Source organism: Peromyscus maniculatus, chromosome 14 (assembly GCF_049852395.1).
Source record: "Peromyscus maniculatus bairdii isolate BWxNUB_F1_BW_parent chromosome 14, HU_Pman_BW_mat_3.1, whole genome shotgun sequence".
NCBI lineage: Eukaryota > Metazoa > Chordata > Mammalia > Rodentia > Cricetidae > Peromyscus > Peromyscus maniculatus.
The window spans coordinates 24,305,133-24,330,823 of NC_134865.1; positions in this window are offsets into that span (position 1 = coordinate 24,305,133).

The window sequence follows — 25,691 nt, forward strand, 5'->3', positions numbered from 1 at the left end:
ATGTGTCACTCAGATTCTTCTCCAGGACTGAGACCCATGAGCTAAAATTGGTGGTCATTGAAACAAATCCTAGCTGAAGAAAGCGTTCTCACTAGTCATGTCCCTTTCTAGGACAGTCACATTTGCAGGCTGCTTCAGGTGAGAACACAAAGGACGAGCCTCTTGTTCCACTGTTGAAGCACTATGGGTAGCACCCCAGCTCTGGAGATGCTGACAATATTGCTAAGGCTGGGACTATATTACAAGTCAACATTCCCCACTACATATCCCTGCTCTCTTCACATTAACCCTACCTCACTCATGCTTAGCTCATGATCTCCCCTCCATAAATTACTTCTCTACTTCAGAGTCTGCTTCTAGCAGAGCTGGTTTGGACCTATGTAATGTTATAATTTCAATGGTTGTCAGAAAACAAGTTCCCTGGTTTTACTCACCCATTTTATTATTCCTTTAAAGAAATTTGACAGCCTCAATTAATAGTAAAGCTATTATCAGTAGTAAATTAATAGTAACGAGGTTGTGAGGACTGCCTTTTGTTACCATTTATTTTCAATTCCAAATAAAATAAATTCCTAATCTGAACAGCATTGAATAGGCTTTGTTGTCATCAGTAAAGCAATGCCCTTCAATTGATAGAAACAATATAACGATTCCCACTCTTGCCCACAGTCAAGGGCAAAGTGAAAGTTATTTCTATTCCATTAAGTTACTGAAAAATAAACTTAAAATTGTGGAATAATTTTTATTTTTCTTATTTATGTTAGTGTGTATGTTGAATCAATGTGTGAATAGCACATGCACATGCATGCAGTGGAGATCAGAGGAAGACACTGTCAGTCACTTTGTCTTTGTTTCGAGATAGGATCTTTCACAGATTTAGCTAGGATGGATGGCCAGTGAGCTCCAGGGATCTCCCTGAACCCCATCCCCAGTGATACTAAAATTACAGATTCATGCTGTCATACCTGACTTTTGTGTTGGTGCTGGGCATCTGAACTGAATCACTGAGCATGGTAAGCCCTTTCCTGGCAAAACCATCTACTCAGCCCTGCTAACTTTTCTATTACTTTGATATATACATTCTGCTTTGACAAACTATAAGGAAGATGGTGTCATGGCTATTCTTGGTTGTCCACTTGTCTGCATCTGAAGTGAAAACCCCCAAATGGAGGGCATACCTGTGAGGGAAGTTTTGCTTTGTTTAACATGTGCAGATTCACTTGTAGTCTGGACTTTTGAAGTAGGAAGACACATGCTTGATACAGATCTCGAGGCAGGAAGATACACCTTTATCTAAGCCACACCGTCTGCTGGAACCCTATATAAGGACAAGGGAGACAGAAGCTTTTGCTCTTTGCAGGCTGGCTCTCATCTTGTTAGTAAGTCCACTCTTTCACTGGTGTTAGAACCTACTTCTTTGGCATTCCAGTGTCTACTGAAGACCAGCTGAGATAGCTAGCCTCATGGATAGCTCGTGGACTGAGCAACTTCTGGATTCTTGGACTTTCCATTCATAGCCAGCCATTGATTGTTGGGTTAGTTGGGCCACAGCCTATAAGTATTTCTAATAAATCCATATCTATATCAATCTGTATATATATATATATATATATATATATATATATATATATATATATCAGTCTATCTAGATAGATATAGCTCTATCTTGATCTATCTATCGTCTATCTATCTATCTATCTATCTATCTATCTATCTATCTATCTATTTATCTATCTAACTATCTAGATTCATCTTATAAATTCTGCCACTCCAAATAGAGAACCCTGACTAATACAGATGGTATTGCATTTACAGAACAGGAATCAAGACTCACAGGCACAGTAGTATGTTTGGTGTAGAACATAGATGTGCCTGTAACCTGATTCTGATTAACAGGCCCATGAGTATACTTCCTACTCCACTGAAGACTGTTGGCATTAAATCTCAGACAATATTTGTGAGGATAATTTCTCAGGAAATAGGAGTATGATTCCATTTCAAAGAATTTGAGACTCCCCAGTCATTGCTTGTGAATTCAACATTTCTTTGAATTCATCTTGTTCATGCCTTTTAAATGTCAAAACCTGACCAGATGATGGTTCGGCCTAATCAAAAAGACATTGTGAATCTCAATCCTGCCGTGCATGTGTAGACACAGTTACTGTCTTATCCCAGGTGAGAATCACACTGAAAATGGAGAATCAAATGTGTAGTTCCCAGTAACCATATAGATGACCTCTTACTAATGCAATTTAGTGGTGATTGCTAAGGCATTTCAAAAGAAGGACAAAGCACAAATGTGCAGTGAGAAATTGCTTTCTGATTCTGTTGGGAAACAATGAACCCTTGACCCAGACACAGATTTATCTTAGGAAAAAAATGGGAGGAGAAAAAAAGAGCCCAATATCATTAGGAAATCAGAAATAACCTTTCACCTACAGGAACTCAAATTCTGGACAAGCAACTGAAATAGAGTGAAGACAGAGGTGAAGACACACGTGAGCAAGAGGGTCAATGCAAGCGACTGTGTCTCACTAATTTTTACTTTGCTTTTTCTCCATGAAGTTATATGCAGAAGAAAACCCACTTTACCTCTCTCTCCTTTTTCCCACTTAGCCCAGAAGCATCTAATATCTCCTAGCTAGTAAACTGATGAGCCTGAGCCTGTGCCTGAGGCTTTAGGTTTCATTTGACTGACTTTTTAGGCTTCTATTTTCTATCTTTTTCTTCACTCTATTCTTTTCTTCTAGACATGCTACAGTAAGAGCTCACAGAGTACCACCATGCCTTGATGCTGCATCCCAGATTCCAACATAACTACGCAGTCCTATCCATGCAGCATAATTGCTCTTACAATGCAGTGTCTGTAAGGGAAAAGAGTGGAGGGGACCATTGTGTGTGATTATGTGCCACATGACATGGAACAAAGGGGACTAGCTGGGCTGGCTGTTGCAAGTGGTTCACAAAGCTCTGGAACTTTCTGCACTTTGTTCAGGAACCACAAAAGAGGCAACACCAGCTCTCAGAAGCAGACAGGGGTGACAAGCATTGATAGTGCCATTATCTCAAGATAATGCTAAGCTGATAACATATTTGGTCATGGCCTAGACTTTTATTTCCCATGGAAATATGAGTTTCAAATACCACAATCTATCACAGAATCTCAAGGGGACTGCACATTTTATAATGTATTAAATTCTTGTAAACTGCCACTGTGAGGACAGGAAATCTAATTTAGGGAAAATATTCCAGCATAATAAGGAGGTTAAACTGAGGTGGGCACATTAGGGACACACTGGCTTTCTGGCTGACTATTTTCTTAATCAAAGAACATGTCAGTGGGAAGGCCACCAAAAATGATATGGGATTCAGAGCTGTCAGTTATTAGATGCACATCGCAGGTAAATGAATATTTGGTGATGGGCTTCTGCTACTTGGATCCTGACAGCTTATGCAATGACACTTTGGCGCTACAAATGAGCAGAGATCAGATTCTTTGTCATAGTCAACTGAATATCACTATTCTGCTGCCACTATGTGGGTAAGAGTCTGTGTTAACTCTTTCAGACACCAAGGGATGCTTATCAAAAATATGTTTTCTCTAGAAACTGACCAGTTGTTGGATGGCAGGCAGAGAGAGTCAATGGTTGAAACACAGATTTAAGTACATCCCATCTTCTCTTCTCCCTCCTTTCTCTTGTTTCTCTTTCTCCTCCTTCTCGTCCTTCACCTTCCTTTTTCCATCCCTCTCCTTCTCTCACTTTACCTCTTATTACTTCTTTTTTACTAAGGAGCTACAGTCTGTAAGAATCAGTGGGTCCAGTTTAAGCTTGTTTCTGGCAGTGTTTCTCTCAGAAGCTAAGGGCTGCCTTCATTTTTTTGTTTGTGTATAATTTAAAGTCTATTAACTTCTAAAGGCTATCAAATTTCACAGAATATTCTTTATATAATCACTGCCCAGGTCAAATGCAAATGTGGCTGTTAGTTTTGCAGTCACTCAGAAAACCTAAAAATGAAAAATTACCATTTTTATTTTTAATATAAATGAGTGACATCTCTTAGCATCGCTTTCAGAAGCCCTGTAGCACACACCATCAGATTATGCCACAAAGAAGCAAGAACACTCATGTTAAGGTCTAGTTCACTGAATCCTATCAGTCATCAGTCATGAAAGAACAATTTCTCACAAGGGCCTGTTTAGAAAATGAACCTATTCTGAGTCAGAAGCTTGAGCCTAGACAGTTACCATCAAGGCCACTAATGATAAGATTTAATAGACACTTGAAAACATTTGCTTAGATAAAAGGCTCTGTAATTGTTTTTAAACAGTTCAAGTGGATTCATGCCTGGTGGTCTTTTCTTTCTTTCATTTTTAAAGTGATACTCTCTGGGACATGAAAAATATTCTCCGTAGACAGCACTGTCAGGATCTTACTGTGAACAAGGGGGGATGTTGGAAAGTGCACCAAGCTGAGAGCTTTATCGGTAAGACAGTGAAGAAAAAAAAAAAGGTTCAGATCTCTACCAATTTAAACTTTCAGGCATGTTACCACCCACACTCTCCACCTCGGCTCCAAGTTCTAGAAGATTTACCAAAGCTCAGCCAGGTAGCAGCAACACTGATGGAGTTTCCTGGGTTGCTGCTATTCCTAGGGTCCCCAAGGACACAGCTAACTGAACAGCAACAGAAATGTTCTGAAGACACAGTGTTGGTTTGATTCTCAGCAAGAAGAACAGTGGGGCTTCCCGGAGGAAAGTTTGAAGAATAGTCTTTGGCCTGATGAATTTGAACAAACATTAGGTATGCCTGTGTGGTTGAGAAATAAACAGCAGATTTAAAATAAGGTATAAAGAGTACCCTTAAAATTATTCAAACTGGTGGTGATTGTGTTGGGGCTGCTGTCACAGAGTGTATTTTCCTTACATGCCGAGATGAAGGAAATCACACACACACACACACACACACACACACACACACACACACACACACGCAAGCACAAATACACACATTTACAATTACACATATTTGAACTCCTATGTGCTGAGAGAATGCACCCATATGGTTAACACAATGGTCTCCATAACACATTGAAGAATCATTTATGAACCTGCTTCTTAGGATGAAAGCTGCACATGCCCTGCATTGTGGCCCCTTAAATATCATATAAATTACTTCATTTGATGCCAGTGGAAAATAGTAGTCTATTGTCTCATTGGGGAAAAAAAATCTAATGCAGTTTGATTTTGACAGAGGGCTTAACACCAAGTGGGTGATTGATACTACTTTTAAGGGTAATTTTCACTTTGGAACCCAAATTCTGCCCAGGAGCCACTGACTATGCTCCATCCTATGTGCCAACTATGCTGTTCAGAAACAAGTTTTGAAAACAGAATTAGGTGAATGCTGTTCCAAAATACTTAGTTCATAGCTCATACTTATGACCATTGGATATAGCTCCTGTTCCTATTTATACTCTACTGAACAAATAGCAAATCCAAGATAAAGACACAATCTTTGTACTTAAACTTCTCCCAGAATGATCACCTATGGACTTCATTTACTTCATATTATTATTTCTCTCTCCCTCCCCCCACCACTGAAAACATAAACATATATATCATATCCTAACTGATTCATTCTCTAAATGTGCATAGACAATATGTTAAAATTAATTTTAAAAAGCTTGAAAGTAAAATATACTCAGGAGACTGACTGCTGAAAAAGAAGTGTTCTAATCTCCTCAAATTAAACTTTCATGTGTCATGACTCTTGCACAGAGAGCTTTGAACAAAGGAATCAATTTCATGTGAGCTCCATTAGTCACTCTGGCTGGCATGATAGACTAAAATAAGTTGAAACAGGCAGAAGCAAGTCCTGTGAATCATAAACTATTTCTTTATTTGAAAAATTCTAATACCCTGTGTGGCAGTGATCTGGGATCCCCGCTACAGGACTTTATGAAACCATTGTAAACATTCATTGGAATGGTCCACTCCACCTTACAGAGCCATCTTTCAATAAACATCACATCATTAGCCACAATTACACACAACATACTACAAAAGAATGTGTATGCTTTATGCCATTTTTCAGTAAACAACTTAAGAAAAGATCAGAGTGACTTGGTCCAAGAAAATGACCTCAATATGTGTCAGTCTGGATACCCAATGTTTGTCAGTACATGTCTCCACAGTGTTTCTTGTGCCAACAAGTCGGTGCTTGCACTAATAAGGGATAATTTCTATCTATTGAGACCATCGCTACTCTTTGCACATTTTTGACATTCATTTGCAGCCACTAAAAGTTAAATTTATGTATTAAGCATCTATTGATGATTTTACTAAAGAGTTTTATTTAAAAAAACAAAAACAAAAACAAAAACAAAAAACCTGAGTCCATCCTTGCTGTCACAGGAGGCATGTCTGATTGCATGGCCTTCTGTGTTTCCCCCTGCAGTGAAGCATTCATGCTGCTTCTGTGGATGTGCTCTTGGCCATACAGTAGGATTGGAAAGACATTACATTCTAGCCTATTAGCCAGAAAAGAACCGTCCCCACTGAGTGGGAACTGGACAACTGCATTAAATATCTATCTGGCTCTACAGCTGGGAAGAACACAATTCACTTAACCTCATAGCTAGTATGTATGGGTTGCTATAGCATTCACAAGAGAATATAACAGAGGAAACAAAAACAAAAAACAAGCCATTACATAAGTTAAGACTATCTAGAAGGGTTTGACTACATTCGTTGCCTAAGTAAAACTCTCTTGGCCTTTTTCTTGTATTACTACATAATATTGTATATGCAAACCAGTATAGCAGGCTGACTGTTCGACCCAAATATCATTGTCTGTTGTAAAGAAAGTGATGATTAAGAAAGAGACATAAGGATGTGGAACATTTATTTCCATCATTATCCACAGTTACCAGGATAGCACAGGCATCTGAGTTCTCTACTAAGAGCTTAAAATCTCTAAGGAATACATTTCCAATGTTATTCTTTCTGTAGCAGTTAGATCTTAGAAATATTTCTTCATGAATTTGTTTCATGCATTCATTTTTATCTTCTATTGCTAAGAAAAATGACATTAAAGATGTTCAGGGTGGGATTTTTTACAGTGCTTCTGGATGATTTTCTGCACTGAATGTGATGTGATGCCTTGAATACAACCCCCCTCCTAAGTCTGAATTTTCACTGTATTTTTTGCTGGTGCAGCTGGTGGAATTTTCTTACGTGAAAGGACAGGGTAAGAAGACAAGCTGTAGCTCAAGTATCATATCTACATCAAGGTCACTGACAATTCCCTTGAAGAGAAAAGAGTAGACATTCCAAATCAAACACAAAAGCAAGTTATGAAGCAGTGACCCCATAGGAATGTGCTATGTGGTCCATGATGACTTCTCTTTTTCATTTTGAGTAACAAAGATGAGAAAGGAGTTTTGCTATAATCTTGGTATGACAGCAAAGCTACTATTTCCTTTATGAAATCAAACAACTTCTAGATCGTGTTCTTCTACTTTTTTTTTTAAAAAAACCAAACTCTGTTCTTCTAAGGTCTCCATATTGCCAAAAACATATTTTTTCTCAACAGCTCTGACTTGATACTACCACAACATGTCATAGAAAACAGAACACATATAATGAATTCTAGTTCCTCTAATACCTTCATAGAGCAAGGTGGGTAGATGGTGAGCAGTGTTAGTCATTAATCTCCCCAATGCTTATTAAAGATTTCTCAAAGGTGAAGGGGTCTAGTACAAAACAGGGAGCATTCATTCAGTAGGCTCTGCAGGAGCAAGTCACTGCAAATGAGATACTGTGCATTTGCAGCTTCTTGAGAACCAAAGTCTGAGAAGACCATTCACCCAGACTTCAGTATTAACTGTCAGCAGTCCTGCTTGCTACTCCTAAGAACCAAAGCCAAACTTCAATTAAAAACCTAACCTGTGGGGGTGAGAGGGTTGGGTGATAAATGTTCTCTCATTTCTAGCAACTATTGGATTTTTTTCTCTCCCTCAAAGAAAGAGAAATGGAGCAAATCTCCAAGGCTGAGCTTTTGGGGGGTGAGATTTCTTGTAACACTACACCTAATTATCTGTGTGTACCATCAGCAGAGATTCTCAAGGTAGTGCTTATTGAAACTGACCTGGTGGGCATGCCAGGTCTTAAGGATGAATGAAAACTAACTCTGCTGAATGCTGCTGAATATGTGATAATGTAATTAGTATTCCTGCCAACAGAATTGAAAATGAGATGCTGCATCTCGGGGGACTTGTACCAGTCTCTGTAAATAGTTTTCCTTAAAATATACAAGATACATATGGGCTAAGCAAAAAGGTTCACTCTAAATTAAAATGCTATTATGCTACAGATGATGTGGGTGAAGGGCTTCCTGAATCCTCACTTGCAGATTGACAGGGGAAAGCCAGCATTTACATATTTTCCAAGTATATTGAGCCCCAAAGGCATTTGAGTTCTTCAAAGGAAAATAAAAGCCATTTGGGTTAGAAAGTATTCACTAGAGGAATACAATGGAAACTCATGGCTAGTATCTCCATGACTCTAAAAATAAACATTAACATTTATTTGATACAGGAAAAGAAGCTGTTTCAGATAAGGTACTTTCACATTTCAAAATGATGATTTTTTTTTTTAGAAAAGTCTGGTGTTTCAAAATTATGGAAGATTACTGTCTCGATTTGTTTAAAAGATTAAGTCATTTACTGTATTGGCACCAAATCAAGTCAATCTAATCAGTTTTCCCTGGGATACTTTAGTAACTTAGAATTTAAATGTTAATGAGTTCCATTCGGATTATTTACATACAGGTGCATAGGAAATAATCCAGTGGGTTGTTGCCCAATATCTGCTAGCTAAAACCGCACAGACAAGAATTCTTATGTTTTTCTTTCTCCCAGAGCATTTGCAAAGGATGAGTGAGCTTCCTTCAGTCTCAGCAGGACTTCCTCAGTCTGGCTGGATTTCAACACAAAATGATTTCCTCCTCAGAAACAAGCACACAATGTCAGTTCATCTCTTGCTGCAAATAGGAATAGAGATGTATGTTTGTGGCTAAAGATTCAAGTCAGGAAGATATCCAAAAGGTGACGACAGGGTGGTATGACTACCTTCAGTGCTGTGACTCCAAACTAAAACACACAGAGTTGCAGACCAACAACATCCAAATAGTGTTCCTGGTTACCACGAAAAAGCTGTGTTGCTCTGAGCAAACTAGATGAGCTCTGAGAGCTTCAGTTTCTGCCTGTGTAGAAGAAAGTAGTCTGAACCAATTTCTCTGTCGTGTATTCAAAGCTATTGTATGTTGACAATTTGCCTGTTACTGTTGAAGGGAAGCTGAATATAGAATCCCCAAATATGAAACATTGCCATAGAGACTATTTTGAAGCTGAAGGCAATAGAAAAGTAGCATATAATACGTGTGTGTGTGTGTGTGTGTGTGTGTGTGTGTGTGTGTGTGTGTGTGTACATGAGTATATTTCCCCTTCCACTGTTGCCTAAAAGCAGGGTAGAAATTCAATTCACAAAGGTGAACCTCCATTGTCTGTGATGAAGGAAAGAGCTGATACCTGAAGATGCTTTGGAACTTGTTTACTCTGGAGGTGATACCCAAGGAATCTACTAATGAAATTTACCACCTAATCTTTACTTATCACGAAGCACTTTCTGTATTGATCTTCCTGCAACTTCCTGTCTCCTTTGGACACTTACTTTGTCCTGTCACTTCTTTGAAAATCTTTTGCAGATTTTAAGCCACCCCTAGAGAAATTCTCCTTCCCTGAGGAGCACACATATATAATATGTGTGTTAATATGTATGTTAATAAACCTTCTTGATTGTTCTCTTAATAATATGTTTGTAACAGGAGTCTCAGAGGGTGTTATGATACTTATATCCCCTCAAGATCCAGGTGCTGTCAAAGAGATGGTATTAGCCAAGGAGGCTACTCAGAGGCTATGAGGAGCAGGGCTTGGTGGATTACACTTCCAATCTTAGCACTTGGGAGGCTGAGGCTGGAAGGTCGTCATGGACTTGAGGTCATACTGACTACATAGTGAATCCAAGGCCAGCTTGACCTACAGAATGAGACACTCTTTTTTAAAAAAGATAGATGGATGGATGGATAGATAGACAGACAGACGGACAGACGGATTACCCTTTAAAAAGGTTTCGTGCTGTGTTTGGCTATCTACTCCTTGTGCTTTTCTCTTATATTAGAGCATGGCCTCTGTCTGTCTTGGAGGATGCACGCCAGACAACAAACCTGCTAATGCTTTTTTCCAGAAATTCCAGTTTCCAGGATTATGAACTAAGAATGCCTATTCCCAGGTGTTCTGATGTAGGAAGGAGCACAAACATCCTAAAACAGGTATGGAGGAATTGTCATTTGTCTTCCCTCACGTTGTGATGACTCTAAGGATCTATGTACCAGGCTTTTTCTTCTGGGCCACCAACCAGCTCCTACATCATGACACAGAGATGTCTTATTTGTTAAGAATGCTTTGCCTACCTTAGGTTCGTTTCTACCTAGCTCTTTTAACCTAAATTAACCTGTTTCTCTTTAACGATCTTTTGCCTCAGGGCTTTTTACCTTTCTTTCTTCGGTGTACCTTATTTTCACTGCTTCTTTTGTCTGGCTGACTGGAAGCTGCCTGGCTGGCCCTGGGCCTGTCCCTCTCTCTCTTTCCTCACTCTCTTCTTTCTTTTTCTCTTCCTCTCATTCCTCTCGAGCCTAGATTTCTCCTCCTATTTATTCTCTCTGCCTGCCAGCCCTGCCTATCCTTTTCCTGCCTAGCTACTGGATATTCAGATTTTACCTAGACCAATCAGGCGCCTTAGGCAGACAAGGTGAAATAAATGCAACCATCTTTCCATCATTAAACAAATGCAGCCTAAACAAATATAAGACACTTTTACACAGTTAAAATAATATTCCAGAGCATAAACAAATGTAACACATCTTTCCATAGTAAAAAATTGCACAACAGATCTACTGGCCAATTAACTCATTGACCTGTGACCTTGTTCACTAAGGTAGGTTTTAGAGCTTTTCATTTGTTTGTTTGATTGACATATTTCTGGTTTATCACTTTAATATGATAAAGAGATTGGGTCAGATCAGGGGGCGTGACACTTCTAATTTTTCTAAGTCTGAGCCAACTTGGATTAATTATAGCTGGGGTACATATGAATAACTAATTTATTTATAAGGCTTGGCCTATTTTTAGTGTTTACACTTTTATTTTTAGGTAACATTTCTGTATCTTTTTGTTATTGTTTTGTTCTTGTTTCTGAGACAGGGTTTCTCTGTTTATCCCTGGCTGTCCTGGAACTTAGTCTGTGGATCAAATCAGAGATCCACCTACCATGCCCAGCAATTTCTGTATCTTCTTAAAAATATCATTTTTCTAACAGCCTCCATGATTGCAAATGGGCTGAGCAGTGACCAATTTGTGGATGGTAACAAAACTTACCTGTGTAGAAAACTATAAACTGTAACTTCTTAGTTCTTCAGATAACATGATTTTTCACTAATTCTTTGCTGCCCTTGGAAAGTCCTTATCTGCCTTAAACTTTATCTATCAGAAATTTTGGGGTTGGGGATTTAGCTCAGTGGTAGAGTGCTTGCCTAGCAAGCGTAAGGCCATGGGTTCGGTCCTCAGCTCCAGAAAAAAAAAAAAGAAAAAAAAAAAAGAAACCCAAAGATAATTGGGGGAGGGGGGAGGGAGAACAAGGGAATCCGTGGCTGATATGTAAAATTAAATTAAATTGTAAAATTAAAAAAAAGAAATTTTGGTGACTCTGGCATAGACATTTCTTCCTGTTCTTTTCTTTTCTTTTCTTTTCTTTTTTTTTTTTTTTGAGATAGAGTTTCATGTAGCCCAGGCTGGCCTAAAACTCATTGTATAGCTGATGACCTTGAAATCCTCATCCTCCTGCCTCACCTTCCAATTGCTGTGGTTAGATGCCAGCTCCACTATGCCCAGCCTCTAATATTTCCCCAATATATCAGCATCCCCCTTTAAAAAGCAAACAGGTAGTATTTATTGAGCAGTTATATGTGACAAACACTAAATTGGGTTCCTTCTTTGCATACATTTCTCTGTGATGATATGCCTGCCTATATACATAATGCTATGCTATATTCATTCATTCACTCATTCATTGTTTCATTTAACATATTCATTGAATATTGTCATTTATCTAGTATTATTCTAATGCTAGAGGTGGAGCAGAGAGCAGAATGGAATACTTGCCTTTAGACCAGGACTGTGAGAAGAGTGCCAGCTTTAAAGTGTTAGCTTCTATGTTGATGACAAGTTCTTGAAAGTCTAAATCAGTTTGATTCTTTTGTCTTTAGTTGGTTTTCAGGCAATACAAAATAAAATTGCAAAATAGTGAGAAGCTTGTGTTAAAGGGGCAAAAATGTAGAACCTTGAAACAGCAGAACTAACTTCAAGTGTATTCTGGAGTAGATTAAAAATTGCCATATGCTTTATCAGATTTCATATTACTGTTGGTGTACCCACATAGTAAAATCTGGGCCCAGGAAGTACTGAGTTTCAAAACGCCTAACTTATCACATTCCATTTCATGTGCCTACCCCTCTTTCTCCATTTATTCCTTCCAGAATCATCTTGTCAGAACATTTGCTGTAAGCCGTATACTACTCATCTTAAAAGATTAGCATCTGAGAGCTGTGTGGGGACTGATACAAAGTTAGTATATTGTTGAAGCACAGAATTTCATATTCTGTGATTCACATATAGGAAAATTCTGCTGAAGCAATGGCTTTCATGAAACATAAAATTATAGGACCTACTAGTGAGGAGCCATTGGTAAAGCAAGCTGTCATTGTTCTTAGGCACAAATGTAGAGAACTAGTGTACTTGATAAACCTGTTTTCCTAAGGATGTGCCCTAGCACTCAGGTCTTCATCCTGACAGCATACAGATTTCCTGAGTCTCAAGCTGACACCCATAAATATTCTTGCTCAGTGGGTCTTTGGGTTCCCCGGTCTCTATAAATATACCATAGCTTTTGATTGTTTTATGGTGGAAGTTTATTTTATTTTATTTTGTCTGCACAGTTGGCTTTGTTTTTTTCCATGTTTTATAGACCCTTGTCTTTTTATTAGTTCAGTGTTCCCTGTTGATTTTGTGTTTTATATTCCTGCTGTCACCACCAGAACCTCACTGTAAACAAGAATGTTGTATCTCAGTGGGTTATTTTCTGTTAATGACCTGTGATACAGTATATAAATAAACCAGAGAGCCATCCACAGGTGCAGTTTATTAGAGTTACTGCACTGTGGCTTGGGTAATGTTCCTTGGTTCTTTCAAACTTTGCTGCTTTGAGAAGCAAAGGGGCCAGCTCACTGGCAGTTCTGAAGAGAGAAAAATGAGCCTGCCACTTTGCAATGGCTGGGAAGCTGGACTAATAATCATCACCTCAATTTCTCAGTGTCAACATCTGGAAGGTTGTATAAGATAAAACATTCCACTAAGCCAAATTACTCAGATAAAGTAGTCTGGTCCGAATAGCTGACTTGAGCAGGAGGAGAGAGAACATAGAAGGTCCCTCCTCACACATAAAAAGTAAAACCCACACTATACTGCTCAATTAGAACAAGAGGGATTGTTTTGGGCTGCACACAGGTGCATAATGAAGACCGATAATGATAGTTTATTAATGAATTCTCATAACCCCTGGTGTGGTAGGTATTATTAAGACATGGTTCATGTGGGGCGATGGAGGCTAAGGAACTCACCCAAGGCCACATAGTGAATCAATCTCCACCAGGGAGCACAGACATGAGATGAGCTTCTGCCACACCCTGTGCTCTCCCTACTAGATCATGTGCTGTTTCTGTCTTGGGATGAAATTAACAGAACGGAAATTGGAGCTCAAGAGCCAAGAGATGGAAGGAATATTTGGTAATGATTTCAGAAGGGAACTCAGAGGCAATAAGGGGCTCAGAGGATACTGTGATACGCTTTAGATAACAGATATGTATTTCTGGCTTTGAAATACATTAGGAACAGATTCTGCCTCGCATCATAACATGCATCCAGGATTAGGTGAGGCAAGGGAAAGAACTTGGGTAAAGCACAAAATACAGAAGAGGAGACTAATGTTCTGGACATTCTGTGTTAGCATGCCAAGTACTGAAATCATAACTTAGATGTGATAAGGTACCTTGAGGGTGATATGGTTGTAGACTTGAAAACAATTTATTTTCAGAACTTATTTATGTCTGAAGATCTATAAAAAAACAAGGCTGCAGGCTCCTACCTTCCTAATTGTGACTAGACTGCTAAAAGATGCCTCTTTGTTTCACCGTCTTCTTGTTGTACATAACAATAAAAATAAAGTTCACTTACAAAGCTTTATGTCTGCCTATCTGTGGTTTCCAAAATGTACATGTCTGACAAGGGTATCCAGGATGAATTCTACTAACAAAAGCAGCCCATGCATAACGAATCATCAGTAATTGAAGACGTTTCACTAGTGCGTGCACAGTCATACCTGTCATCAAGAGATGAGTTTCACTTTGATGCATCTCAATCTTCAAATTTGTTCCAGGTACTTTATCAGACAGACATACTTATTTTGCTTTGCTGTGTTTGTTCTGGAAATATTTCTGATGAGTGGAACTTCATGATCCATTAGCTTTACTCTTGTATCAACTACATCGAGAGCATGCACTCCATGGTATTACACAGAATTACTTTGGTGTTTAGCACTTTCCAGCGTTTTAAAATATAATATGAACTCTTGATATACAATATTGGAAAAAACCACATAAACTTCACAATAGCCAGGTCATACCTGCCCCCAATTAAATGTTATGTCATCTTACTTGCCGTGCTGTGATAATATTACTACTTAACCATTAGAGCATCATCCAGTTCATTTGTGCTCACCTGTTACTTTGGGTGGATACTATAGGTCAGTGGTATCCAGCTGCTGAAAAGAGAGGTAAAGCTGCTGGAGTGTGAAGATAATACCAGAGTTCTTTGCTTCTTTGACTTTTCAAATCTCCAGTATTTCTCAATAACAGAATCTTTTCAGATGCTGGATGACTGTGTAATTAAAGACCCACATCTGTGAGTACTTCCTCTCCATGGAACGTCTATGGGTTCTTATAGTGTCTGTATTAGCTATTTGTAAATTATGTCAACATGCTCAGAGAAAGAAAAGCCACTTATGATGATACATCACCCTTCCACATCTGCAGACAACTTTTAAATCATCTACCAACCAAAGCATCTAACATTTTCGTTGCTCATTTTTTGTTTTTAAGAAGAAAAAAGAAATACTGTAATACTTATTTACCACCAGGCAAAACAAACAGACAAAACTGGTAAAATGACTCAGTGGATAAAGGTGCTTGTTGCCAAGCCTTACCATCTGCATTCAAACCCTGGAACCCACAGGATAGAAGGAATGAAATGACTCCTAAGAATTATCCTCTGACCTCCAAATGCACACACACACACACACACACACACACACACACACACACACACACATGACTGTACACAGACAAAATAAATTTAAAAAAATTGAAAGTATATTGATTATAATGTATCTGTATCAACTAACATTTTTATTGATTATTAACCACAGTGCAGTTCTGGTATTTTTGAGAACAAAGGGGCCAGCCTTTTGTTCTTGCACAGACTACCTGATTTATCATCTATTTAGTTTGCTTACATTTTTGCTACTTCCTATCTAACTTCCATTTTTACTAATCCAATTTCTAAGTTACTAAAGGCCAGGCAAATGAAAAATGTTACCTCTGCCTGCTTTGAGAAATGATTTCAGAGTAATTTGTGGTGGAAATATTTGTATGTACTTAAGTGTGAGTATGAATGCATATGAGCACACATAAATTTTCATAGGGATTTGTGTGACATAGTATTTCATCAACAAATTAAACGTTAATATAGAAGAACAATACCAAAGGGCTCCAGAGGTTAGAGCAATAAGATCATTGACTGAGGGAATTCAATGGCTCCTCCCTGTGGCTTCACTCAGCAGAGACTTCCAGAATTTCAGACTCCAGGCTGACTGGGCAAATAGTACTGAGGTTCAGAGGAGGTAGCCGGAAATACCCTGACACAGGACACACTCCCTATGTATATGGCTATTTAACACCCATGATCAGATTTTAGTTTTATAAGTTTTCCCATTGGACAAAGCCTTTATTTTTTTGTATAGTTTGTCATTGCTTTAACCATAGAGCATTTTTTTAATAGAAAGTTATTCCTATTTAGAACATTCCTACTAAATTACATAGTGATTCTGAAATTTGTTTTAATGTATAAATACTTAAATCTAGATATTTGATTATTAACAGATAGTATAGTAACACAGAGGACTTTTAATCATGATAAATAAAATCCTACAAAATATTCCTCAAATTATAAAAATACAAAAAACCCAGATGATTTCATCAACTCAAAGAGAAGACAAGTACACCAAGGACTCCATTCTGACAGGAAGCTCAGGCTGTATCCGGGAACTTCTAACTTAACCCTGGAGTACAAAGCTCCACACGGTGAGATGCTTCACATCATCTGAGAGGTCACTCATGGGGACTTTAAAGATGCATGATACTCATCTTCAATGCCAGTGAAAATTGAATACCACGAGTAACTAAACATTTCTCTCTTCTTATGTTTTTTAGATATATTTTCTATTTGAGATTAAAAAAAATGCTTATCATGTTTAATATCCCATCTGGCATATTTCTAAGTGATTAATCAATATTAATCTTGGTTTTAGTGGAGTTACAAATGAAGATACTATGTCTCTTCATTTAATCATGTTTTTTGCACCCTAAACTTCTTCCTTTTTCAAAACTAGTTTTTATGTTTAAAATATTCAAATATTTTCACTGACCTTATAAAATATATAATTTCTTTATTATTCACTATATCTTGGATTAAGTTCAATAAAAAATTCTAGTTTTTAAATTAAACCTTTACTCCCTTTACTCCAACTAGAATTATTCAAAGAACTGAGTTAACTCTTCTTATCAAAATATATTGAAGACATCAATATCTAATAACAACATTCATGATATCTAATACCTGAAGTACTAATGTTTCTTGATTAGTGTCTAAAATGTCTTATAGTACAATTAGCTGAAATTAAAAAGGTTAATTAAACAGTAGTTGAAGTTTGCTAATAAAAATACTACAGTGGCTCCTTCTAATGTCCCTAATCTAATCATTTAAGATAAGTAAGATAGTTCATACAGTACAAATAACTATAAATACAGTGGGAAACATATAGTCAATCCATTTTTAATACGCAATTTTTGGTTATTTAAAATACATATTCCCTCCATGTATTATCTCCACTCCAGTAAACCAAACTGTATTCTTAATTATTTTGATTTTAGGTATGATAATCCTATACATGTCACATACAAATGTTTAGATATGGTAATCTTATGACTTGTCACATGTAAATGTTCCATCTGATTCAGAGGAAATAAAGGAAAACAAGTCAGATACAGATCATAATGGCTAATAGTTTCAATATTGTCCAGGAGGTTCTTTCTTAATGGCCTTTACTAGCAATCTCTCTCTCCAGAAGACTGCTGCCCTGCCCACTACCCAGCCTCATCTACATCAGCTGCTCAGAAGGAGCTTCCTGGCTATGAGGATACATATTTAATAAATAATATATGGCCCCCTCATGCACAAACTGTGATGTTTGGCCAACAGGGGGGACTGTCAACAGGAATTCCTGGAAAGAAGCTGTCTCCAGAGACTGAGTGGCTGAAAAGAACTTTTGTGATTTTGAAGGTTGGAATGTGCCAGGTCCAGAAGCTAATTACCTTACCCCAGCCAGCTCTAGCCTCCCAAATAGTCGTTCCTTTCCCACGTGTCTGTGGGAACTAATAACTTGTGACTAATATATGAAAACCTTTTAGACTCTCTTAACCTAGCACACCCCGAGCGTCTACCTACCCCAAAACTAAGATTGTCATCAGAGAGCATGGGAGATTGTAGGAAAGCGCCCCTCATATTGATGGAATTGCTTCTTTGATGTACACACCAATGGATATTAAAATTTGCTTTGCTTTGTGGCCTTCTTTTTTCTATAAAACTATACAACTTCATGAAACAGCTTCCACTTTGGAACACGGAATTTGAGGTACCCTAAGTCTGTCTTCTATGGCCATGGCCATATTAATATAGCTCCAGAAAAAAAGATCTGTTATTATCTTTAAAAATATGAAGCAATATAGAAGCCAGTATTACAATGAATTATCTGCTATTCCATTTGTTTTCAACAAAGAAATAAAACTTTAAAAAATTAAAAATATGTCTTATAAAGAAGTAACATTGATTTCACTTAAGGTTATATTTGGGTCTTTCTAAAATTTAATTAATATTAATTAAATTGTTATTGTTACAATTATTATTTTGTGGCACTGTAGATTGAAGGAGACTGGATTGTCTGCATGAAGTCAAACAAAAATGCAGCGGGCACAGGAACAATTACTGAGTACAGAAGAAATTCAGTTCATCAAATCAGCTTCAGCAGCAGCAGCAGAGCTTCCTGGTCCTCACGGTACTGAGAACGTTGTCGGTGCAGACGTTCCTAATTCATTTCTCCCTGCTCTGTACTCCTTTACCACCTTTGAGAAACTAGAATTTTTGTTCATTTCTCATCCTAATAATTGACAAGTATTATTAAATATTATTAAATACCAATGAATATGCTTAAAAATATCAGATTGCTTCAAAAAAGCATTTTAGCCTGCCCATGTGATATACCAACCTTGGGCCACACATTTCAATATTTTGCTTAAAGATCCCAAAATACCCCAGAATTCCACCGTCTTAAATGCTCTTAACTACTAAAGTTTCTTTTCTCTTAAAGTGAGTGCCAACTTCATTTTTAATTTGAACCAATGTAGGATACTAGCTCTGTCTTAGAGCACTTCCTCTTCCCACACACCTCCGCAGAACATGGCTATTTTATGGCTTTTTTTTTTTTTCTATTTTGCGGCTTTGAGTGTAATTGCATCAAGAAATGGCAGAGGAGGAAGACACACTGCCTGTGGTGAACAGTGGGAAGAAAAGGGTGCGTCCTGGGCCATCTATGAATAGCAAAGAATATGGCCATTCTCAGATACATCAGTGCACAGAGTTGTGAGTCTTGTTACTGAAGATAACTTTGGGGAGCCATCATGACAGGAGACTTAACAAAAGAGAAACATGTTCAGAATGCAAACCATAAGAAGTTTGTTTTCTGAAGAGAGAGAGAGGGCGTGGGGTAGGGTGGGTGGGGAGGTGGGGAAGTTCTGGGAGGAGCGAGGCGAGGGAACTCACGACCAGAATGTGTTGTCTGAAAGGTTTCTTCAATGAAAAGATAAAGGCATTGAAGCTTTAACAGTGTTGGTAAGGAGTGAGGACTGAGAAGCAGGAAAAATGATACTTCATAGGGTGGATCCTTATGTCTCTCTCGGGGTGTCATGTTAATTTTTCTTCCAGCCATTCTGAACTGTATTTGTGTAAGCTGAAAGGAAAATAAATTGATAGAATTGATAATTTTTATGTCTTCAAAAGCTATCCAGCTTTCCCCAATAGTGTGCCAATTAACCTTTAGAATAACTTTGAAAATTGCATGTCTTATTGTACCGGCTGGTTTTGTGTGTCAACTTGACACAAGCGAGAGTCATCAGAGAGGAAGGAGCCTCAGTTGAGGAAAAGCCTCCATAATGCTGTAGGCATTTTCTCAATAGTGATCAGTGTGGGCAGGGCCTATTCCATGGTGAGGAGTGATATCCCAGGGCTGGTGGTCCTGGTTTCTATAAGAAAGCAGGCTGAGCAAGCCAGCTGAAGCAAGCCAGTGAGCAGTACTCCTCCTCCACGACCTCTGCATCAGCTCCTGCCTCCAGGGTCCTGCCCTGTTTGAGTTCCTGTCCTGACTTCCTTCTGTGATAAACAGCGATGTTGAAGTGTAAGCTGAATAAACCCTTTCATTCCCAACTTGCTTTTTGGTCACGGTGTTTTGTCATAGCAATAGAAACTCTAAGGAAGATACTTATTTTATTCAAGTAAAATTCAGAGACATTAGTAAATTTTCTAAGTCTTCCAAACCCTAAATCACAAACCTGCACCCTGTTGAACTTCTTATAAGTCCAATGTACCACTTACGTTAGTGGTATCTGCTCATTATAATGGACTCATAAGTAATTTTGTCACTTCTACATCTTTCAAATGAAACTGGTTTACTTTCATTGTCAAATAAAATAGCACCCTGTATAGATTTTCTTTAAAATGTGTGTGTGTGTGTGTGTGTGTGTGAGAGAGAGAGAGAGAGAGAGAGAGAGAGAGAGAGAGAAAGAGAGAGAGAATAACTTTGCTAAAAAGTTTATATTTCAGAATTTTTACATATTTTCCAGAGTTGGATCTTCTTGTTGTGGTTCCACTTTTGAATCCTGTTTAGAAAAGGAAAACCGAGCAGGAAGCTCTCATTGTTCTTGTCTCCTACAACAAACGTGACGCTAAGGGCTTTGTTTACTATCGACTACAGTTTGTAGACAGCATAAGACGTATTCAATTTAGCCTCTGTTTTTCCCTTTCCTTCTGCTTCACTGAACTAGAATGTTTCTTGGAGACAGACATGATTAGTCAAATCCCTCTCACATATGTCCCCCTTCTCTCTCCCCATACTCAAGAAAGAAAAAGAAATCTGTTAGGTGACATACTACACATACTTGGAAATTCTTGGATTTGGCAAGGTCTGAGAAACATGCCTTGCATAGACTATTTTAAGAACTATGAGTGGCTTTTCAGAAATCAGGATTCTGTTTAAGAAGTTATTGCCTTGTGTACAGAAATAAAACACCCGAGAAATGCTTCCTGTCAGGTTTCATCAGGAACAACACCTAATCCAAGAATATAGAAAATTTTGTGAGGCCCATAGTATTCTCTAATGTTTTGTTGGTGAAATGAACTGTTCCTCATGAGGCCCTGGTGGCAGACATGATGGATTCTGCTCATCTACAAACTCTCTTATCAGAGTTGTATCTGTAGAAAAGGTGACACATATCCATCACTCCACATGAATATACACATGGATATGTATGTGGATGCATGTATGGATACACACATGAATGTACATATAGATGCACACATGGATATACCCATTGAGGCAAATATAGATATACGCATATATACACACACGGATGCAAGCATAGATACACACACAGATATACACATAGATTCACACATGGATATATACATGGATACACACAAGATATACACATGGATTCACGCATATATATATCTATATATATATATGAGTTCACACATAGATGCACACATGGATATATACTGTACATGGATATATACTACATATGAATTCACACATCGATACACATGTGAAGACATATGGATGCATACATGGATAGACACAAGAATATACCCATGAGTATACACACGGACACACCTGTGGTTCTCTGCATGGATGTACACAAGAATACACATGTGAATACATACATAGATGCAAGCAAGTATGCACATATGAATATAAACATGGATAGTCACAGAAATTTCATAATACTAATTCTCAAAAGATAAAATTTTGGCCCTTGTTTAAAAACATCAAGACAGCTTTGCTATCCAGTAGGTACTTTGATATATTGTCAATAACAATGAAAAAAATCTATTATTTTCCTATTACATTTCCCGATAGTGTCAATTGAGATTATATGGAGAAAAAATAACCCCAAATAGCTCAAGTATATTTGAATTTGGTTAATTTGATGATCAAACTGATTGAATTAATAAGCACACACCAGCAGCATATGTCTGTGAGGGCATTTCCAGAAGGCTTAACTAAGGCAGGCAGAACCACTCCCAGGCGATCAAGCCAGCCAGGCAAGATTTCTCTCTCTGCTTCCAGGCCCACAGTAGGAGCTGTGCCTCTGCATCCTGAGTGCAATGCTGGCTAAATCCTTTGAAACTGTGAGCAAAAGAAATCTGTCCTCTTTTATTTTTGTTTGGTATTTCATTATAGTATTCTGACATAGTACACTCTGTGTCACACATGGTCCTCACTTATCTAATAATGCAGATTTATCTAAGCATGTAGTTCACTTTTCTGTATTCTCATCAGCTTAAGTCTCTCATAGAATGGCAGACTGGCTTGCTAAGCACATACTCTCCAGTGCTCCTGTGCCTTCTCTCCTATCTGGGAAACAGTTCCACTTTCAGAAAGATGAAGGTCTAACGAGTCCTTAGGAATCTTTGTTCAAAGATGTGCAGTCCACCAGGGATCGCTAAGAAGGTGTCTGAAGTGTGAATTATGTACTGATTAGAAGCTAACACTAGAATTTTTTTTTTATATCTTGAGGTTACTAACCAAATTCAAACCATGCTTTAAATTCCACCCAACAGTACAGTCCTTTTTAAACAAAGACATTTTCTTTTCATTGCTTTTCTCCCTACCCTAGGAGGAATATTTCAAAGGCACAGCTTTCAAAGTTTGTGGTGAATGAGAAATAATGCTTTAATAGACCTTGAGCCTTCCCAAGAAGCATTTGGTTAAATGGCTTAAATGATGTACTCACTGACTCCACAAGTCCAATTGGATTCACAGGCAATGTGATTAATGCTAAATGGTTATTACCAATTAAAAGATTCATATGGATTTTATAAATACAAATGTTAATGTACTTTAAGTAGTTTTATAACATTTGAAAATTTGAAAAATATAAATTAGTGGGAGTTAACCTCTTTAGTTCTTTCTTTTATTGAGTTATAGAAAACAAAATCAGCTTTTAATTAGCTTGCAAAAATGTGGGAAGATCCACCCACAACCTTACCTTGAAGTTCCTGTGATTAGACAGAAAGCAGGGTAGGCTGGGATGTTGCTTATACCAGATAGCTTAGCTAGGTGAAGAGTCCATTTTCTGATGTGTCTGGGCTATGTGAAGACTGCAGACTGCTTTGCAAATCATTATTGGTGATGTTTTATCTCCTAGCTTCTATTCTGACTTGCTGGGACCAGCATCATTCTTAAGGAATCTTCAGTGTTTCATATTAATCTAGAAAGTAAATATGTCAGGAATGAAGGAAAACCTTGAAAAGGCAGGAAGAGAAGGAAAGGAATGTAGTGAAGGAAGGGGAAGAGGAGAAATCAAGAGATAGAAAATGTAAGTAAAGGAATGAGGAAATCATGAAAAAGAAAGAAAATAGCAACACCCTATTAACAATTTACTTCTCTGTATATTCTACACAAATGGGCTACAGCCTTGGTCTTTAAGACACAGAAGTCACCATAATTTGGTCAGTTTCACATCCACGTTAATTGTTGTCAAAATTGCAACATCAAGCTTCTAAGACACGCCACTCATAATTAAAATCATATCAGGTTCACTTACAGGGTATAAATAAAATCTGTGTAGAGTTACTGTCCGCAGAATCTGTCATAGTCATTCCCAAGTAATTTATGGGTAGATTGAGCCTTGCTGGGAGGCATTACCCAGGAAGTCATGAAAAAGTGTTCTTTTGGGATACTATATGAAACAGTCCATGGAACACTTGGAAAGTTTACCATTGTCCCAGGTTAGGGTAAAGTGCTGTGGATGATCTAAGGTCTATCATTTAAACTAAAACCGGTGCTTAGTTTGTTTCATGAAGAAGAGGGACAGATGTATTTGAAAAAGTCTGCTTTCCTTTCTTCTCTAGCTTCTGTCTAGACAACTGCATCACCCACGGTTTTCTAGAACAGCAGAAACAATAGAGCGAGCATATATTAAAGAGGGAATTCATTAGATTAACTTACCTAGTATGTGCTGACCATCCTAACAAAGGATTTGCAAGCTGGAATCCCTGAAAGGTGAAGAGTTGCTCAGCCACAGGGCTGGATATCTCAGCACTTACTATCTGGCACTTAAGGCCTGGAGTCTCCTGGAGAAGCAGTGGTTTTCAGCTCCTGGTAGAAGGCTAATAAAGCTGGGTTTCTGACACCAGGAAAGTATGGCAGCAGTGGTAGGTGTGCTTACCAGTAACAGGAAAAGGTAAGGAGGCACAAAGCAACAGCTTTCCCTCAGACTTCCTTATGACTGAAAGGTGCAGCATGTTCCTGAGGAACTTATTCACCCTCCTCACTTAATCCTTCCTAGAAATGCCTGATTGGCCCTCTTAGAGCAATGCTTAATTAATTTTATATCTAATTTGCTTGATAACTAAAATTAACCATCCCAAGAACTGAATAGAAACTTAAAGTTTAATTAAAAGCATTTTTATTCATTCTGTTTTGGGGTAATGAATTGACTTGATACCTAATGTTATGCTTCGGGTGAATTCTTCCTCATGAAGCTTCATCATTTGAAGGCATTAGCATCTCATCCCTTACTATACAAGTAATGATTTGGATTCAAAACACAGCTCCATGGGGATATACCTTGAACAAATAGCAAGCAACACTGATCCCTTTGTGATAAAGGGACACCCAAGGCCCAACCTGAAAAGTCTCTTCTACTATTTAGAGGAGCAATAATCAGAGAGAAGAGAGGAAAGGTTGGCAAGCCTTGTGTATTCCTACAGATGCCCAGATAGTATAGAATGACAGTGAAGGTGGCTGCTGTGATACATAGATAGAAGCAGCTTAGAACTTTATATTCTAGAACCTCCTAGAAATGTGAGAGTCAGGACTGAGAAAGACTTAGTACATTGAGTCTTTTTCAATGAAACTCACCAACATGGCTGTTGCAGATGTTTTCATTTATAGATACATTCAGTTATTGTCACAGCAGATAGGCTCCTCCCCTCTTTAGCAGTTTCTTTCTTGATCAAAATTCTCTCTTGGTTGTGTGAACCTGCATTTGTGGTCACAACTGATGCCACCATTTTTTAGTGTTTTGTTCTGTACACCTCTTCAGCAATCCTACAAAGACATCATTCTTGTTCACGGTTCTTAAAATCTTTAAGAATGTAAATAAATAAAACTCCAAAGAGGCATATAATTTTTATATATGATGTTAAGTTAAGGTTAAACACAACTTGAATATTTACGGTTATGAGAATCTAATGCTGTAAATCAGTAGATGATTTTGTTGAAACTCCATGATGACAGTTTGGATTCTATCACACCACAGAACAATCAAGCTTTTATTAAAGGACAGAGGCACAAGAGGTAAACCTTAGAGGATGTTCCTCCAAGTCAACCATGAGGTCACACTCCCATCTTTGATTCTTCAATGGGATATGGGGAGAACCCACATACATAGCTGGCTTTCAACCACAGGACTCTGCTCTGCATCCTGCTAGGTGTCTGCTTTCCCAAACCTGAGCCCACCACAATCCTATGGAGATCTCAGGACCAGAGCAAGATGAAAGCAGGGGCTTTTAACAGTCTCTACACCAAAGACCTGTCAGGAAGTCATGCAAGCAGACACAGTATGGAGGATGGCTCCTTTCTCACCATGTCTGCCTCCTCAGATTTCCTATCCCAGCGCATATGCCAATGACTTTTTCCTTTTCCTTTGTCCCCTCTGCCATGGCACTCCACACAGACAGGAACCTGCACTTGTAATATGACATTGTGGGAGAATGTAATACCCCAGATTGGGAGCTAGGCTCTGCTAACAGCTGGCAGGCCTTGAGCACACGGTTGGTCCCTGAAGA